We start from the raw sequence: 20,983 nt of genomic DNA, 5'->3' as shown, positions 1-20,983 counted from the left end.
TTATTCCTCTGTAATTTGGCCTTCACACTGATCTTTCTATACATTTGTTGATTTTAATTTTTTTATATTATTTGGAAAGAATTCCTTAACGTAATCTTCATTCAGTGGGAGAGGATGAGACGGAGAACATCTGCCTAAAATATTTAGCTTCCTCTTTTAAAATGTAATTCTGAGAATCATAGATGACTCAGTCTTTATGTAACGAGTATTACCGAAGGTGGCTTCCCTTCCTGTTCGGGTGGCGCTCGGCGGTCGTCGTCGCCGGTCTACTAGCTGCCACCATTCCCTCTTTCCTTTTCGTTTGGTTTTGACTAATTGTTTTCACCTGTTTCTTGTTTAGTTGTTAGGGTGGTGCTATTTAACTTCTTGAGAATACAGGGGGTGCTGTTTCGCATTAGCATAATTGCCTCTACAGATTAAACTGCCTCTTATTCAATTATTGCTGTTACTATATGCATATAACCATATACCATTGGATAGAAAACAAGCTATGGTTTCTAAAACCGTTCCAATTTTGTCTCTGAGTGAAACACAGGTCATTTCACAGCACTTTCCCTGAGCCAGAAGAAGATTGCAAGATGTGTATGCTCGCTTCAACGCTCTGCCTATATATGGTCATGCCACCTATGACCCGAAACACACTTCATTCTTCTTCCTCTGGGTGTCAGGAAGTTGTCAGAGGAGAAATTTTTTGTTTATCTTGTACTGACGTGAAATAAGACCTATTTCTTTGCGTGACCGACAACTTCCGGTTTTCTGGAACGCGCGTTTTAGAGGTGAAATTGTCTTTTGTTATGCTGACGTTACGGATGAAAACTATCTCCGTCTCGAAGTTTGTTTGATACATGTGACCATATCACCGTAATGTATGTTTTTTCAATATAGTTTAATCAGATTATTAGAATTTTTTCGGGAGTTTTGCCGTGTTCCGTTCTTTGAGTTTTTTAACTTTGGACAGGGACCGTGCCAGTCGACCAGTACCCAGGCTAAATGAAGAGGGGAAGTTGCCATTGTGAATGGATTGAACGACTCATCAGGACTAAGGACACCTTGATCAACATTCTGATGAAAGATCAGCAAAAGTAAGACCCAATTTACTATGTTATTTCATATATCTGTCGTGCATGTGAACTGGTCGGGCGCGTCCAGCTGGTTCTGGCTGGCCTGGTTATGCTAATTTAGCGCTACATTTTGTTTTCGCTATAAAACATTTAAAAATCTGAAATATTGTTTGGATTCACCAGATGTTGGGCTTTCAATGTCTGTACGCTGTGTATTTTTTCTGAAATGTTTTAAGACAAGTAATTAGTTATATAACGTTGGTCTCTGTAATTGTTCTAGCTGCATCAGCACTATATCAGATTGCAGCTGCAATGTAGAACTGTGATTTATACCTGAAAAATGCACATTTAAAAAAAAAAAACTATGCTATACCATAAATATGTTATCAGACTGTCATCTTATGAATTTGTTTGTTGGTTAGTGGCTATCAATATCTTAGTTTAGCCGAATTGGTGATAGCACCTGATGGAGTAAGAAACTGTTGGAGTAAGAAAATGGTGTCTTTTGCTAACGTGTTTAGCTAATAGATTTACATATTGTGTCTTCCCTGTAAAACATTTAAAAAATCTGAAATGGTGGTTTTATTCACAAGATCTGTGTCTTTCATTGGGTGTCTTGGACTTGTGATTTAATGATATTTAGATGCTACTATTTAATTGTGACGCTATGCTAGCGATGCTAATCAGTGTGGGGGCGGTGGGGGGTGCTCCCGGATCCGGGTTAGGTACTCTGTAGAGGTATTTAAGTTCTTTTAGCCCGCTTCTGTTTGTGCAGGCTTGTCTTTCTGTTTTGTATGAGGTTGTTCGTTTCATTTGGGGTTTTCCACAGTCTGGATTATTTTTCCAGTGTGTACTTTATTCAAGTCGATTATTACGCCAATGTTTTGATGTTACCAGTTGTTCTTCTGGTTGGACATTAAAGAGTGGTTTTTCCCCATATCTTTGCTCTCTGCGCCTGACTCCTCAAAATTTTCCTCATTGTTCGTAACACTTTAGTAACGAGTTTCTGCAAATTCTTTTTGTTAGCGGAGATTCAGGAAGAATTTTGTGAATTTTTCTCCATATTTGCTTTATTTTTGTAATAGATTACATTAGATCGTGCTTGAATAAGTTCCTCAAGTACTTTTAGTTTTTCCTCTAACTTATTTTGCGTCGTAGTATATTTTTTATTACTATCTATCTGTACTATTAGTTCATGGATTTCCCTTGTTAGTCCTGTCTCTTTAGCCAGTAACTGCTTTTCTATTATTGATGAATATTGAATTGAATGACCGCTGAAGGTACATTTAAAGGTATCCCAAACAATAAGGGGATTTGCTTCAGGACTCCTGCACTGCAGGTAGCGGTAAATCACCAATATAAGCTGAATACATTATGCAAACAAAAGAAGAAGACAATTGACTTCTTCAAAATTGAGTTGGCCTCAATGGCACTGCCCATGCTGTCACAGATGATGGTACAGATAGAAACATGAGTCATCTACTCACCTGAGTACTTACAGCTGGCCAGGTTACTGCCTGACAGACAGGTCAGTACTTACAGCTGGCCAGGTTACTGCCTGACAGACAGGTCAGTACTTACTGCTGGCCAGGTTACTGCCTGACAGACAGGTCAGTACTTACTGTACACACTGACCTAAGAGAGATGATCAATGTAGTAATGTGTGTGTGTGTGGTTGGTTGCAATCACTCCGCCTAAAGCAGGGACAATGAAAAAAGGTATTGATGTCATTAGAGCGAACCCTTTGGGAGCCCCTTTAGTTACACCTACAGAATGGAGAGACAGAGAAACACAGAGAGACCCAGATAGACAGAGATAGACAGAGAAATACAAAGAGAGACAGAGATAGACACAGAGAGAGACAGAGAGACAGAGAGAGACACAGAGAGACAGAGAGAGACACAGAGAGACACAGAAAAACAGAGAGACACACAGCGAGACAGAACAACAGAGAGAAGAGTTGATTGAAGACCTACGCTGAATGGCTAGCTGTTTGCTTGAGACAAAAAGGCAGAAGACAGGCACAGTCTGTATTATACAATCACACACACACACACACGCACGCACGCACGCACGCACACACGCACGCACGCACACGCACAATCTCAGATAATGCTCTCTGTGACAGGATGTCATCATTCCCAGGTTTGCGTGACAACCTGTATTTACTGCCCCAGGGAGGGAGTGTGTGTGTGTGTGTGTAGCTAATGAGGACCGACATGGATGCTAGGCCATGCGCTCCAGACCAACAGCAGGCTGAACTATAAATATATCCCCCTCTCCTCCTCTTCTCTCCTCCATTTCCATCATTCTCTCTCTTTCATCTTCCACTGAATAGCAATCTATCCTCTCTCTAGAAGAGGGAGAGAATTTGTTGGGAAATAGGAAGGGGGAAAGAGAGGGGGAAGGAGAGAGGGGGGTAGGGGGTTATGTAATTGAATCAAATCTCTTTACAGCGCTGCAGTGAGAAAATAAGAGATGACATGCTACTTCCATCTCCCCCTCTCTTTCTTCCTCTTTCTCTCCTTTGCTCCCTTTTACCCCGGTAAAGGACTAGAAGGCAGGTGTCTCTTGTGATTCTCTCTCTCTCTCTCTCTCCCTTTGTCTCTTTTCTCAAGTCAAATCCCTGAATCATCAAGGTTTTACCACAATTAGATGTGATTTCCCATTGTCTCTTTATATAAGAGGAACAAACCAGGCCAAAACATGTAACAAGTTCCAGTCAAGTACATTTTTGCTAACAAACAAGATAATATTAGCTTGCGTTAAATCCCCCAAACAGGCCCCCACACCCGTTGCCAAAACTCCCAGACAGACAGCCAAATTCTTCTCCTCCAAACACCCTCTAACCCCCTCTCCAGGTCCCCAGCCCGACACAGACAGGACGCTCCAGTGCCCTTTGACCTACTTCACTGTTGTCCCTGTCTGGGAGTGATGCCACCAGGGTAACCAGGGTTACTCAACCAGAACCACACAACAGGCCAGGGGTAGGATGGCGAATGTGTGAGAATTCCCAATCCCCAGTTCTAGGTTCTGGGAGCCAGAAGACAACATTTTTTAAATCTGTGAGCACTTTGTAATACTCTTACATGATCTTGCAAGGTTTGTGCATGGAGTTGAGCCATAGTAAATGAAGCCAAAGAGAGATGGTCGTTTGACTGTAAATCCTAAATCCAATAAAGCTGACCTTGAGTGAGAGACTTGAGAAATCTGATGACTCTTGGTCGACCAAGGTTTTTTATTTAGCCGGGGACAGTCCTACAAGCTCTTCACTCTTTTTGTTCTGAGAGTTCCCAAGTCTCTCACTCAATGTTTTCCATATATTGACACATTCTATGTGTTTTAATCAAATCAACTATATTCACTGAACTTGTCTGATGCTTTAAGCACACAGGTTTATTAAATAATTAAGACACACAAATGACTAGAGGGAGTCCTACCAGCAATTGATTTGATTGTGCCGGGCAAGGCTCAGGCTGTGTTAAAGAAAAAAAACAGCGAGTGACTGACTAGCACCCAATGTCTCTCTCTCCTCCCTGCTGCAGCGACCACCACAGAACATCTGTAACGGTGTTCCTCCTCCTCTTCATACGAAGAGAAGGAGTAGTGATTCGACCAAGGCGCAGCGGGTTGTGAATACATAATGATTTATTTACAAGACAAACTAAACACACGAAGAACACTTGATATATTACAAAACAACAAAACGATGTAGACAGACCTGGACGACGAACTTACATGAAACACGAAGAAATCACGAACAGGAAAAATGACTACACAAAATGACGAACGCACGAAACAGTCCCGTATGGTGTAACATAGACACAGACACAGGAGACAACCACCCACAACGAACACTGTGAAACAACCTACCTAAATATGACTCTCAATTAGAGGAAACGCCAAACACCTGCCTCTAATTGAGAGCCATACCAGGCAACCCTAAACCAACATAGAAACAGAAAACATAGAATGCCCACCCAAACTCACGTCCTGACCAACTAACACATACAACAAACTAACAGAAATAGGTCAGGAACGTGACAACATCAACGTTTTTATCGCGCTCTCCATGTTCGTTAAAGCTGCAATAAAATTACAGCCATTTCTGATTGAAAAGTTCCGTTACAGAAATCCCTCATTTGTTTAGGTAAACATTAACTATTCTCTTAAACCTTGCTCTCTTTACGTGACACATGCATCACATATCCAAGATGGCATAGCAGTCGGACATGTGTTTGTCTTGTCCCGTGTTAACTTCTTATGGCTGCAGGGGCAGTATTGAGTAGCTTGGATGAAAGGTTCACGCGCATTTCACATGATAGCGACCTGCGTTCCATTGCTTCTCTACAGACAAAGGAATTTTCCGGTTAGAACGTTATTGAATATTCATGATAACAACATCCTAAAGATTGATTCTATACTTAGTTTGACAAGTTTCTTCGACCTGTAATATACCTTTTTAAAGTTTTTGTCCGACGTTCTGCTGGACCTGCACGAGAGTTTGGGTTTGTGTACTAAACGTGCTAACAAAAGTAGCTACTTGGACATAAATAGAGGACATTATCAAACAAAACAAACAGTTATTGTGGAACTAGGATTCCTGGGAGTGCATTCTGTGCTTTCTGATGAAGATCATCAAAGGTAAGGGAATATTTATAATGTTATTTTTGATTTCTGTTGAATCCAACATGGCGGATATTTTTATTTATTTTCTGTGCGCCGTCTCAGATTATTGCATGGTTTGCTTTTTCCGTAAAGTTTTTTGAAATCTGACACAGCGGTTGCATTAATAACAAGTGTATCTTTCATTCTATGTAAAACATGTATCTTTCATCAAAGTTTATGATGAGTATTTATGTTATTTGACATGGCTCTCTGCAATTTCTCTGGATATTTTGGAGGCATTTCTGAACATGGCACCAATGTAAACTGAGGTTTTTGTATATAAATATTAACTTTAACGAACAAAACATATGTGTATTGTGTAACATGAAGTCCTATGAGTGTCATCTGATGAAGATCATCAAAGGTTAGTGATTAATTTTATCTCTATTTCTGCTTTTTGTGACTCCTGTCTTTGGCTGGAAAAATGGCTGTGTTTTTCTGTGATTTTGCGGAGACCTAACATAATCGTTTGTGGTGCTTACGCTGTAAAGCCTATTTGAAATCGGACTCTTTGGTGGGATTAACAACAAGATTACCTTTAAAATGGTATAAGATACATGTATGTTTGAGGATTTTTAATTATGAGATTTCTGTTGTTTGAATTTGGCGCCCTGTGCTTTCATTGGCTGTTGTCATATCATCCCGTTAACTTCTTGCCACTAGGGGGGTGCCATTTCGACATAGCACAAATGCGTCTCCAAATTAAACTGCCTCGTACTCAATTCTTGCTCGTACAATATGCATATTGTTATTACTATTGGATAGAAAACACTCTCTAGTTTCTAAAACCGTTTGAATTATGTCTGTAAGTGAAAGAGAACTGGACTTAGAGCACTTTTCCTATGTCTGTGTGAGAATGGCAAATTTTCTCATCTGCTCTGAGACCTGTCTTTAACTTTGCCTGTCTTCTATTGGTTGAGATGCACTGCATACGACTTCCCCTGGTTGTTAGCGAATAGGGAGAGTTGAAATGGAGTTTCTACGCAGTAGAAACTAGATATATCTGGCTCTGTTTTTATTCGCTATAGGCTTTAAAGACATCATAATCTTGTTATTTTAAACCGATTTATATCAGTTTATGTCAGTATATTGCGATTTTCGGGCATTTCATTTTGTGACGTTGTATTTAGTTGGGTATCTCTCTCTCGAATGCCATTGTGTACTGCTAATTGCAACGTCGAAGGAAACATTCTCCAACCCAGCAACGATTATTTTGGCCAACGGACACCTTTCCCAAGATTCTGATGGGAGTTCAGCTAATAGTAAGTACTATTTATGCTGATAATTCGTTGTTCTGGTGAAAAAGTAAAATGCATAAGACGACATTATTTTCCATGTAGCCTTGCGCTATCGCACCCTGTATTGCACCCAGTATTGCGCAGTAAGGTTAATTTAAAAAATGTAATTCAGCGATTGCATTAAGAACTAATTTGTCTTTCATATGCTGTCCACCCTGTATTTTTTAGTCAAGTTTATGATTATTTATTGATTAGACTAGGTGACTCTCCAAGATGGCGCCCAAAATTTTCTGGGGAGCTTGGCAACTTTTCTCATTGTATAAGCACGATTTGTGCCGCTAAATATGGACATTTTCGAACAAACTCTATATGCATTGTGTAATATGATGTTACAGGACTGTCATCTGAAGAATTCTGAGAAGGTTAGTGAATTTTTTTTTATTTTGGTGGTGAATACGTTATCGCTATGTTTGGCTGGAATCAATGCTGTTGTTTGGTTTGCTACTGTGCTAAGCTACTATAACGTTATATTGTGTTTTCGCTGTAAAACACTTAGAAAATCTGAAATATTGTCTGGATTCACAGGATCTGTGTCTTTCAATTACTGTACCCTGTGTATTTTTAAGAAATGTTTTATGATTAGTAATTAGGTAATACACGTTGCTCTCTGTATTTATTCTAGTCGAGTTGTGATGGTGGGTGCAATTGTAAACTATGATTTATACCTGAAATATGCACATTTTCTAACAAAACCTATGCTATACAATAAATATGTTATCAGACTGTCATCTGATGAAGTTTTTTCTTGGTTAGTGGCTATCAATATCTTAATTTGGTCAAATTGGTGATAGCTACTGGTGGAGAGAAAAAATGGTGGACTAAGAAAAATGGTGTCTTTTGCTAACGTGGTTAGCTAATAGATTTACATATTGTGTCTTCCCTGTAAAACATTTAAAAAATCAGAAATGATTGCTGGATTCACAAGAAGTGTATCTTTCATCTGGTGTCTTGGACTTGTGATTTAATGATATTTAGATGCTAGTATTTACTTGTGACGCTATGCTAGCTATGCTAGTCAGCTTTTTTTTTGGTGGGGGTGGTGGGGGGTGCTCTCGGACCCGGGTTTCTGAGGAAGTAGAAGTTAACATCAGAAGCATCCTCCCTAAGTTTGTTTTATTCACTGCTTTAGCACACTCTGCCAACCCTGATGTCCTAGCCTTGTCTGAATCCTGGTTTAGGAAGGCCACAAAAAATTCTGAAATTATTATCCCCAAATACAACATTTTCCGTCAAGATAGAAGTGCCAAAGGGGACGGAGTTGCAATCTACAGCAGAGATAGCCTGCAGAGTTCTGTCTTACTATCCAGGTCTGTGCCCGAACAGTTCAAGCTTCTACTTTTAAAAATCCACCTTTCCAGAAATAAGTCCCTCACTGTTGCCGCTTGTTATAGACTCCCCTCAGCCAGCAGCTGTGCCCTGGACACCATATGTGTATTGATTGCCCCCCATCTATCTTCAGAGTTCATACTGTTAGGTGACCTAAACTGGAATATGCTTAACACCCGGGCCGTCCTACAATCTAAGATAGATGCTCTCAATCTCACACAAATTATCAAGGAACCTACCAGGTACAACCCTAAATCCGTAAACATGGGCACCCTTATAGATGTTATCCTGACCAACTTGCCCTCCAAATACACCTCTGCTGTCTTCAACCAGGATCTCAGCGATCACTGCCTCATTGCCTGCGTCCGTAATGGGTCCGCGGTCAAACGACCACCCCTCATCACAGTCTAAAATACTTCAGCGAGCAGGCCTTTCTAATCGACCTGGCCCGGGAATCCTGGAAGGATATTGACCTCATCCCGTCAGTAGAGAATGCCTGGTTGTTCTTTAATAGTGGTTTGCTCACCATCTTAAATAAGCATGCCCCATTAAAAAAAAATTGAACTAAGAACAGATATAGCCCTTGGTTCACTCCTGACTTGACTGACCTTGACCAGCACAAAAACATCCTGTGGCATACTGCATTAGCATCGAATAACCCCTGCGATATGCAACTTTTCAGGGAAGTCAGGATCCAATATACCCAGTTAATTAGGAAAGCAAAGGCTAGATTTTTCAAACAGAACTGTGCATCCTGTAGCACTAATTCCAAAAAGTTTTGGGACAATGTAAAGTCCATGGAGAATAATAGCACCTCCTCCCAGCTGCTCACTGCACTGATGCTAGGAAACACTGTCACCACCGAGAATTTCAATAAGCATTTTTCTACGGCCGGTCATGCTTTCCACCCGGCCATGCACCCCCCGCAGCAACCTGTACGAGCCTCCCTATCGCTTCTCCTTCAGCCAAATCTAGATAGCTGATGTTCTGAAAGAGCTGCAAAATCTGGACCCCTACAAATCAGCTGGGATAGACAATCTGGACCCTCTATTTCTAAAATTATCCACCGCATTGTTGCAACCCCTATTACTAGCCTGTTCAAGCTCTCTTTCGTATCATCTGAGATCCCTAAAGATTGGAAATCTGCCGCGGTCATTCCTCTCTTCAAAGGGGGAGACACTCTAGACCAAAACTGTTACAGACCTATATCCATCCTGCCCTGCCTTTCTAAAGTCTTTGAAAGCCAAGTTAACAAACAAATCACCGACCATTTCGAATCCCACCGTACCTTCTCCGCTATGCAATCTGGTTTCCGAGCTGGTCATGGGTGCACCTCAGCCACGCTCAAGGTCCTAAACGATATCATAACCGACATTGATAAAAGACAGTACTGTGCAGCCGTCTTCATCAACCTGGCCAAGACAACACCGTTCTGTATACATCTGGCCCTTCTTTGGACACTGTGTTAACAAACCTCCAAACGAGCTTCAATGCCATACAATACTCCTTCCGTGGCCTCCAACTGCTCTTAAATGCTAGTAAAACGAAATGCATGCTCTTCAACCGATCGCTGCCCGCACCCGCCCGCCCGACTAGCATCACTACTCTGGACAGTTCTGACTTAGAATATGTGGACAACTAAAGAATACCTAGGTGTCTGGTTAGACTGTAAACTCTCCTTCCAGACTCACATAAAGCATCTCCAATCCAAAATTAAATCTAGAATTGACTGCCTAATTCGCAACAAAGCCTCCTTCACTCATGCTGCCAAACATACCCTCGTAAAACTGACTATCCTACCGATCCTTGATTTCGGCGATGTAATTTACAAAATAGCCTCCAACACTCTACTCAGCAAATTGGATGTAGTCTAACACAGTGACATCCGTTTTGTCACTAAAGCCCCATATACTACCCACCGCTGCGACCTGTATGCTCTCGTTGGCAGGCCCTCGCTACATATCCGTCGCCAAACCCACTGGCTCCAGGTCATCTATATGTCTTTGCTAGGTAAAGCCCCGCCTTTTCTCAGCTCACTGGTCACCATAGCAACACCGACCCGTAGCACACGCTCCAGCAGGTATATTTCACTGGTCATCCCCAAAGCCAACACCTGCTTTGGCCGCCTTTCCTTCCAGTTCTCTGCTGCCAATGACTAGAACGAATTGCAAAAGTCACTTATATCTCCCTCACTAACTATAAGCATCAGCTGTCAGAGCAGCTTAACGATCCCTGCACCTGTACACAGTCCATCTGTAATAGCACACCCAACTACCTCATCCCCATATTGTTGTTGTTTTTGCTCTTTTGCACCTAATCATCTCTATTTGCACATCATCATCTGCACATCTATCACTCCAGTGTTAATGCTAAATTGTAATTATTTCGCCACTACGGCCTATTTATTGCCTTACCTCCCTAATCTTACTACATTTGCACACACTGTATACAGATTTTTCTACTGTGTTATTGACTGTGTGTTTGTTTATCCCATGTGTAACTCTGTGTTGTTGACCAAAGACCTATTCGCACAGGACTATTATTACTCGAGGACATTGGTTATGTAATTATTACTCCAGAATGTCCGTTATTCCAAAGGACAATTCAGGCGGCATTCGTATTTTACAAACTGCCCCGTGTAATTGTTTCTTTAAGTTTTTATTCTAGGCGTGAAGATACAGTATTCCAACATGTCCACGTGACAGGGCCACACTGATAACTCAAGCTTGGTTCCCAAGTTTCTAAACCCTACCAAACCATTATTCCGATAGTGTGGCCAAAGTAATTGAATTGAGGAACTGTGATCATAGTCATTAGAATATTTTAGCGATCCGCAGCACGTCCAAGATGCCCCCACCCCTCCAGCCTTCAGATGTGAACTAAACAGTGCAATTGCACTTGAGATGCATTTTAAGGCTATGGATGAGAAAGTGAACTTGTCATTTACAAATGTGTAGGTGTCACGCCCTGACCTTAGAGATCCTTTATTCTCTATTTTGGTTAGGTCGGGGTGTGACTAGGGTGGGCATTCTAGTTTTGTTATTTCTATGTTGGCCTGGTATGGTTCCCAATCAGAGGCAGCTGTCTATCATTGTCTCTGATTGGTGATCATATTTAGGCAGCCTTTTCCCACCTGTTTGTTGTGAGATCTTGTTTTTGGTTAGTTGCCTGTGAGCACTCAATGACTTCACATTTCGATTGTTTCTGTATTGTTTTGGTGAGTTTCATAAATTAAACATGTGGAACTCTACGCACGCTGAGCCTTGGTCCGAGATTCATTGTAACGATCGTGACAGTAGGTCAGCTGTATGCATCTATTAGCAGCAAGGGTTGCATTAAATAGGCTCAATGTTTTTACTGATCCTTTTGGCAATATTCAATTAATTCGCACAAAACATATATACAAAAGCATTCACTGGGAAAGTTGATAGGCTACATGTAGGCCATTCATATATAGCTTATGCTCAATTTATCAAATCAGTTATTGTTTTCTTGCACAAACCGCGAGCAACACCTGTCAATCTCAGACATTTCTCAAAACACAGGGATGTTGATTCGCACGGGACTATTAGATCTTGGAGTTCGCCAAAAAACAGTAGGCTATTCTGGCTGGAATTGTTACTCTCCTGCCTTATAAAATTTACTGATACAGCAGATGTTTCAGATAAAATACAAATTAACATCAACTAGATTACTTCTTTCGACAATGTGAAAATTACCTTGGAGAGGGGGGTGAATGGAGAGAGAGGGGGAGAGAGAGAGGAAGAGAGAGCCAGAGAGAGAGAGGGAGAGAGAGAGAGAGAGAGAGAGAGAGAGAGAGAGAGAGAGAGAGAGAGAGAGAGAGAGAGAGAGAGAGAGAGAGAGAGAGAGAGAGAGAGAGAGAGAGAGAGTAAAGAGAGAGAGGAGAGAGAGAGAGAGAGAGAGAGAGAGAGGGAGAGAGATGAAGAAAGAGAGGGGGAAAGAGAGACAGAGAGAGAGAGGGAGAAAGAGAGAGGGAGAAAGAGAGGGGGAAAGAGAGACAGAGAGAGACAGAGAGTGAGAGAGAGTGAGAGAGAGAGAGAGAGAGAGAGAGAGAGAGAGAGAGAGAGAGAGAGAGAGAGAGAGAGAGAGAAAGGGAGAAAGAGAGGGGGAAAGAGAGACAGAGAGATAGAGGGAGAAAGAGAGGGGGAAAGAGAGACAGAGAGACAGAGAGAGAGAGAGAGAGAGAAGGAGAGAGAAAGAGAGAGAAAGAGAGAGAAAGAGAGAGAAAGAAAGAGAGAGACAGAGAGAGACAGAGAGAGACAGAGAGAGAAAGAGAGAGAAAGAAAGAGAGAGACAGAGAGAGACAGAGAGAGACAGAGAGAGAGATGAGGGACAGTGTCTGACAGACCAATCAACCTGCACATGTCCTCTACTGTATGCTTATTGTTATTCTTCAATGTATGGTTATTTTGACCCTTGCTTATTGTTGTTACTGTTGTCCCGTTTACAATTTTGATTCTTATTATTTTCATATTGTAAATATCCAAAGTAAGCTTTGGCAATATGTACATTGTTATGTCATGGCAATAAAGCGAATTTAATTTAATTTAGAGTTAATTTTTTTCGTTTATTTCACTTTTGTATATTATCTACTTCACTTGCGCTGTCAATGTTAGCATATGTTTCCCATGCCAATAAAGCCCCTTGAATTGAATTGAGAAGAGAGAGAAAGTTCCCATTTCTTTATCTCTCTGTGTGAGGATTATTTATGGTCCAATCAGACCAGCAGCGTTACCAATTCTGATCCATACACTGTATTAAAACATTAAAACATGCCTTGAGACTTTCGAACATAAAACAAATATATTTTTACAGTGTCACAACTTAACTCTCTCGGCCCTTTCACTCCCCCATTCACGCTCTTTCTTTCTCTCGTCCTGTGTCCTCTCTCTCACCTGCTCTGTCTGCCAGCAGCTTTCACTGATGTACTGTGTTCTCTCTCTCACCTGCTCTGTCTGCCAGCAGCTTTCACTGATGTACTGTGTCCTCTCTCTCACTTGCTCTGTCTGCCAGCAGCTTTCACTGATGTACTGTGTCCTCTGTCTCACCTGCTCTGTCTGCCAGCAGCTTTCACTGATGTACTGTGTCCTCTCTTTCACCTGCTCTGTCTGCCAGCAGCTTTCACTGATGTACTGTGTCCTCTCTCTCACCTGCTCTGTCTGCCAGCAGCTTTCACTGATGTACTGTGTCCTCTCTCTCACCTGCTCTGTCTGCCAGCAGCTTTCACTGATGTACTGTGTCCTCTGTCACTTTCCATGCCTCCTCTTCTCTCTGCCCTTTTCTCTTTCTTTCTCTCTGCCCCTTCTCCCTCATTCTCTCTCTCTTTCTCTCCGCCTCTTCCCCCCCGCTCTCTCTTCCTCTCCCTGTGTGTGTTAGACATGATTTCTCCTCAGACGGTGAGACACTAAAACAACTGGGGATGGCATGAGAAACAGACTGAGAGTTTCCTGCCAAGACTCTGGGTACGAGCGGGATTGAGTAGGGTGTCCAATCAAAACGCATCTTTTGACCAATGTGTAAAATAATATGTTCATTGTGTAGACACTCCTCTAAGAAACTCCATGGTCTACAGCTCATGTCTCTATCATCATCCGTTCCAAACTTATTTGAGTTTTTACCTTTGTAGGATGATCAAAATTGGGCGACTAAATCAATGAAGGCCTGAGAAAACAAGTGGTGATTTTACGTTGAATTTACATTAGTTGACAACTCAACCAAATGCAAATAAAAACTAGAAGTTTAACTGTTCCCAGTGGGTTATCATTGAACTCGTCATCTTTCTTTTCAAATCCAGAGGACATAAAACAATATAGAGATAGATATCGATTTTGAGACATGACATTTAGTATTTTCATATTTTATTTTATGCTGTCCAAATGGATGCGAAGTTCCTGTTTTTCCCCCGAAGACTTCTCACAAAAACAATCAAATCTCTGTGAAATGTCAACGGAGCACTGAGCGTACTACAAGATTTTTATTTTCAAAGCCTTTTACATTTATTTCAGCTCGTGTCATGCTAATTTAGCTATTTGCGACCCACGGAAACAACTTGGAAGACGTGAAATCCGATGAGGCTGCACCACTATGTCAACAGAGCTCAGTGCTTTTTATCAGATGTATTAGGTTATGAAATATGACCTCTAGGATATAATATTAATGATGTCAGAGAACGACCCCACTGAGCGATTCAGAACATGAAGAATCATATTTGTCTTGGTCAAATGTATTTTATAACATAAGAAAGTGAAACGTCCTCACCAAAGCACGTTTTCATCAACTGTGGGCAGAGTGGGTGGACACACTAGAATGAGTGTGTGTATATGTGTATGTGTGTGCTCGTGCTCGTGCATTCTTATTCATGTTTGCGTGAGTGAGTGTGTGTGTGTGTGTGTGTGTGTGTGTGTGTGTGTGTGTGTGTGTGTGTGTGTGTGTGTGTGTGTGTGTGTGTGTGTGTGTGTGTGTGTGTGTGTGTGTGTGTTTCCAAACAGGGTGATGCCAGTGGGGTTGGTTGGGGGATTCAGAAACTACACACTGAAACAGCTGTGTAGTCAGAGGCAGACACACTATTACCCAGCATTCCTGCTCCAGAGACTCACAGCAGTCTGAGGGAAGACAGCTGAAATGATGACAGAATCCTGGAAATATGATGAGAAATATGGGAGATTTGTCCATAGCTTTTTGTCAATGATTAAAGACAATAAACACTTTGTAGCAAATCTCAAAAAGGAGGAATGTCAAGTAAATCATCTTATTCCCACTGGGCACAGACGTCAATTCAATCTCTATTCCACGTTGGTTCAACAACGTTGATTAAACCAGTGTGTGCCCAGTGGGTAGACATACACTTTCCCACTGATATAAACAGGACAGACTTAACTGAGTAGGCCATGAAATTGACATTATTTCCTAAGAGACGATAACCTTTGAAACAGGGTAAAAATAGCCTTAGGTTCTGCATGTTTTCAGTATGGATGATTTGGCAACAACAGGGTTCAGATAAGGCTGAAACGTAACATATTATACTAAATTAAGTGTCTCTGATTTATATACATAGAGAAAAGGAAATGCTCTGAGACCAGGTTGCTGCGTCATGTGAGCTGAGCTTCTGATGTGGGACTGTAGTTGGAGACGATTTTTCTCTCCCACTAGCTTTGGTTTGTAGCAGAGTGACAGGGAGGCTCCAAGATGGCAGCTTGAGCCCACGCTAATCCCAGCTCTGCATACCAACTTTTGAAAGATAGTGAAAAGTGTATTATTTTGAACTACCAAATGAATGGATGATTTAAGATGATATTTTTCAAAAATGTCACAGCGCACTGACAGAAGGAGAAATCTTATCGCTACCTCCTCAGCTAGAAATGCTCATCCGTCATCCAATGTCCTTATACTATACTGGCCTGACAGACTCTATGACACTTACGGTGTCAGACAAGGATTTTCCTTCTTTGCCTATAACCCCAAGCAAACCTCCAGCTTCCAAGAAAGACATTTTTGAACTGGGCCCTGATGCTGCTGCCAATAACAATGTTATCGCCACTCTTTTCAGGCTCATCAATACCAGGTCTGATGTCATAGAGTAAATGGTCGGCGACAACGCAACGAAAATCGAGGGCTTAAAAAAACAGTTGACTTTGCATGCATGAAAATCAAGATGTTAAGAAGGTTGCCCACATCAAAAATCGTGTCGAAAAAGAGGAGGGAAACATGGACCTGTATCAAAGAAGAATTGCAGAACTTGAAAACTACTCCAGACGGTGGAATCTGAGACTGTATGGCGTTCCCGAGGCAGATGGGGAGAACGTGCGGCAAGAGACCCTCAAAGTCTGCCAAGCTGTCCTACCTGAGGAGAAGGCTAAGATAGCAGATGTTGTCGACACTGTATATTGCCTCGGCACGAGAAGGCATGATGATTCCAAGCCCAGAGGTGTCATTCTCTAGTTCACATCACGGATTTACAGGGACGCCACATGGAAAGCAGCAAAGAAATCTACCTTCCTACGCGATAACAACCTGTGGTTTGCTGAAGACCTCTCGAAAGCAGACAGAGAAGGAGAAACTGTGGCCAGCTGTGGAAAAAGCACGAAAAGAGGGGAAAGCGGCTTACTTCATCGGAGGGCGCGCTTTCATCAACGCATCAGAAATCAGCCTTCCCCCTTGAGGACTATCATAGACTGTGGTCACAAAGGCTACTTAGATAAGCTACCTCTGATGTGAGCAGATCTCACTTCCGGCTCTAAGGCGATTTAACTTTTATTCTAACTGCACCGGACTACTGTAGTAATGGATATTTATTATTATATTTTTCTCTCACCTTTGCTATTTTTACCTGCAGTATAGGCAGTGAGCAAGCTCTTTGTTGTTTCTTGGTCTGGAAGTTATCTTTGTTATGCTTAAACTATTCTCACTCAATCATTTAAATCTATATGGTGTGCAAGGCTGGTTTCTTTTCATTTTTACTCGATTTGCGATTGTTGTTTAGCTCGTAGTACTTTCTGGAGATCTCAGTGGGGAAATGACTCATGGCTCTCTCATGGTTCTGAACGCTCTGCTGGAGATATCACTCTAAAGAATCATTTCAATGCATGGTAAAAATTAATCACACACCTTTGATGATCTTCAACATCATCAGATGACACTCATTGCACTTCATGTTACGCAATACATGTATGTTTTGTTCGATAAACCAAAAATCTCAGTTTACATTGGCACGTTATGTTCAGTAATGTTTTGCTTCCAAAACATCCGGTGATTTTGCAGAGAGCCACATCAATTTACAGAAATACTCATCATAAATGTTGATGAAAATACAAGTGTTATGCAAGGAATTAAAGATATAATTCTCCTTAATGCAACTGCTGTGTCAGATTTCAAAAAAGCTTTACGGAAAAAGCACACCATGCAATAATCTGAGCACAGCGCTCAGGCACCAAAACAAGCCATACAGGTACCCGTCATGTTGTGGAGTCAACAGAAGTCAGAAATAGCATTATAAATATTCACTTACCTTTGTTGATCTTCTTCGGAATGCACTCCCAGGGATCCCAGTTCCACAATATATGTTTGTTTTGTTCGATAAAGTCCATCATTTATGTCCAAATACCTCCTTTTTGTTCGCGCGTTTAGTTCACAAATCCAAATTCAAGAGGCGTAAGCACTTAGTCAAAAAGTTATATTACAGTTCATAGAAACATGTCAAACGATGTATAGAATCAATCTTCAATAATAGTCCAACCGGAAAATTCCTTCATAGTAGAAGCCTGAAATAAGGTTCTAAAGACTGTTGACATCTAGTGGAAGCCTTTGGAAGTGCAATCGGACCACATTTTACACTGTATATTGGACAGGCAAAGACTTGAAAACCTACAAACCTCAGATTTCCCACTTCCTGGTTGGATTTTTTCTCAGGTTTTTGCCTGCCATATGAGTTCTGTTATACTCACAGACATCATTCAAACAGTTTTAGAAACTTTAGAGTGTTTCCTTCATCCAAAGTGAAAATGCTGCCCCCTATCCCTAAAAAGTAAAACTCCCCAGCTACAATAAATGCGGCCTTAGGACATGTGGTTTCCAGTTTGCATAAAGGGAAGTTATTTGAGGGCCGTCATGGTATCAGCTTGAGGGGGAATATGCATGGCTGTGACTATAACTGAAGATAATTATCTTGGGAGGTAATACGGTCTGCATTTGATTGTGAGGTATTCTAGGTAACCACCCATATGTATATACTGTATTCTATCCTATTCCACTGTATCTTAGTCTATGCCGCTCTGACACATCCTCTATGCAGATCCTTTCAAGATCCTTCACATTCTTGGGTTTGCGCTTATCAACTGCCCTCTTCAACTCAGCCCACAGGTTTTCGATTGGATTGAGGTCCGGCGACTGAAATGGCCATGGCAGAACATTGATTTTGTTGTCACAGAACCATTTCTGTGTGGATCTTGAGGTATGTTTTGGGTCATTGTCTTGTTGGAAAGTCCACCTATGGCCAAGTCCCAGCCTTCTGGCAGAGGCAATCAGACTGTCAGCCAAAATTGCCTGGTACTTGGTGGAATTCATTATGCCATCAATCTTAACCAGTGCCTCTGGACCTCTGGAATTAAAACAGCCCCAAAACATCACTGACCCACCACCATATTTCACCGTGAGTATGATGTGCCTCTCCTTGTATGCATCTCTGTTTCGACTCCAAACATGCCGATGCTGTATCTGAACAAAACGTTCAATTTTGGTCCCATCTGACCAGAACACCTTCTTCCAATCATAATTTAAATGACGTTTGGCAAACTCCAAGTGCTTGCGTCTGTGTCTTGAGGTCATTAAGGGCTTTCTTCTGGCAACCCTTCCAAAGAGCCTGTGGTTGTGGAGGTGGCGTCTCATGGTGCTTTTTGAAACCTGGTGACACCAAGGCTTGCAATTCTATCACAGTGATTCTTGGGGATTTTGTTGCTTCTCTCACGATCCTCCTCCCTATCCTGGGGGGCAAAATGGATTTACGTCCTCTACCCGTGAGGTTTTCAACTGTTCCATATCTTTAGAATTTTTTAATAATTGCCCTGACAGTGCCCCAGTGGTATATTCAATCGTTTGTGGATCTTCTTGTAGCCATTACCAGATTAATGAAGGTCTACGACCATCTGCCCCTTTTGAACTGCCAGTGATTTTCTTTTGTTCATGGTGTTGGATGACAATGGGATATTGATGCTAGTGTTACGGATGTGAAATGGCTAGCTAGTTAGCGGTGGTGCGCGCTAATAGCGTTTCAATCTGTTACGTCACTCGCTTTGAGACCTTGAAGTAGTGGTTCCCCTTGCTCTGCAAAGGCCGTGGCTTTTGTGGAGCGATGGGTAACGATGCTTCGTGGGTGTCAGTTGTTGATGTGTGCAGAGGATCCCTGGTTCGCTCCCGGTTCGGGGCGAGGGGACGGACTAAAGTGAAACTGTTACACGTGTTACCTAATTTTTATACCCCAGTGAAAAAGGGAGTGATGTAATGGCTCAATATAGTTCCTTAACACTTAGATAAACTTAAATAACTGGAATTTAATTCCTGGTTTAATTTGGGTAGATTTTAACAATAATATTTAAGGGTTCCATTAATTGTGAAGCCTTGATTTGGAGGACATTGATTTTAAATTAAATCATTACATTATTTTGTAATGATCCATTGAAACATTAATAAAGTACAGTATTTTTCACATGTTGGTATTTTGAGTTTATCTCTATAATTATATTGTTTATATTTTTTAAGTAGTGTTTGTGCATTGCCAGTCAGGGGTGCCAGTAATTTTTGAGTTCATTGTATATATATATATATACGTAGGACTCTATAAGCCTATTTAGAAACTTCTGGGAACATTTTATGCAGAACAGGATCAATCGATTCCATGAACACAATTTGAAAACCTTGTTGACAGTTTAGTTCCATTCAAGAAACTCACCTCTCAATCTAATTCTTGCAGAGAACGTCCGAGGAACGACTATTTCCAGATGTGTCTTGGTTGAAATAAGTAAGTTATTTCCTTGATATAGCTTAAAACCGCACAAATCCGGTCTCTGTTCGTTGATAGGCCTATTTCCTATACATTTTTCATTCTTTCACCAGAAGCCACTCAGGCTTCCCCCCTCATCCTTCTCACTTTTCCTCTTGTGTCTGTCCCAAACACGTGGAAATTTCCACTTGGAAAATAAACAGATTTGCTACAGGCTCGACTCGTGCTTGTCAAGTCCCGTTCTCTCTCTCTGTTCTCTCACACATGGTGTGTTTCCCAGCCCCCACCACACGGTCCGCGTGCGTGCAAACGTTCACGCAGACAGAAGGAATTGAACGGAGCATCGCGGGTGAATTTACTCCTCTTGTCGGGGCTCGACCGCTTATCTGAAGCGACAAGGTTTATGACCGGTGAGGGGAGGAGGGGACCAGAGAGCGTTGGTAGGGGGTATTCCGACGGCCGGTATCCCGTTGCTTGATGCAAATAATCCCTTTTTACATAATATCATTGTCGACCGCTTTGCTTCAAAGTTCATGTGTCCTTTGTCATATAAATAGTGTATAATCTAGCGCTTGTGTTAACATAGAATGCAACATAGATCAAATCGTGGTGTGTAAAATGTCCCACTTGGCTGGTCTCTCACTGTCTGAGATCTCTTTCGTCAGACACTTGAGTCAGAGGATCCTAACTGGGGGAAAAACAGGATATTCCAAGGGACATCCTATCCCCTCACTAACTAACCTGTAGAAACAAAATGTTTCATTCCTCTAAGCACTACACTACCTGTCTGACAGATTTGAAACGGGAGCTGTTATTGTGTCTGAATGGGTTCATTGTCAGGGATGTGTCAAGTATATAACATGACTGATGCCTGAGACCCTGGTCACTGTTGAACTCTAACTCTGACTCACTTCAATTTCAATTCCATTTAAGGGGCTTCATTGGCATTTTAAATGTCATATTATGTCTATATAGAGTGTTGTAATGATGTGCAAATAGTTAAAATACAAAAGGAAAAATAATTATAACTCTCTCAATTCATGTCAATTCAAAGGGCTTTATTTGCATGGGAAACATATGTTTACATTGCCAAAGCAAGTGAAATAGATAATAAACAA

General features: G+C 41.5%; 1 protein-coding gene across 1 annotated transcript in view; it reads right to left on the bottom strand.

The window, feature by feature from the left end:
• Nucleotides 1-20,248, bottom strand: part of LOC129846357 (leucine zipper putative tumor suppressor 2 homolog) — a 92,280-nt gene extending 72,032 nt beyond the window's left edge. The window contains exon 1 of the mRNA XM_055914282.1: nt 19,815-20,248. The gene's annotated coding sequence lies outside the window, so the exon portion shown is untranslated. The remainder of the gene's footprint in view (nt 1-19,814) is intronic.
• Nucleotides 20,249-20,983: the final 735 nt, after the last annotated feature.

Source organism: Salvelinus fontinalis, unplaced genomic scaffold (assembly GCF_029448725.1).
Source record: "Salvelinus fontinalis isolate EN_2023a unplaced genomic scaffold, ASM2944872v1 scaffold_0498, whole genome shotgun sequence".
NCBI lineage: Eukaryota > Metazoa > Chordata > Actinopteri > Salmoniformes > Salmonidae > Salvelinus > Salvelinus fontinalis.
Note: the sequence above shows the minus strand (reverse complement) of the source record. Positions and strands in the feature narration are given on the sequence as shown.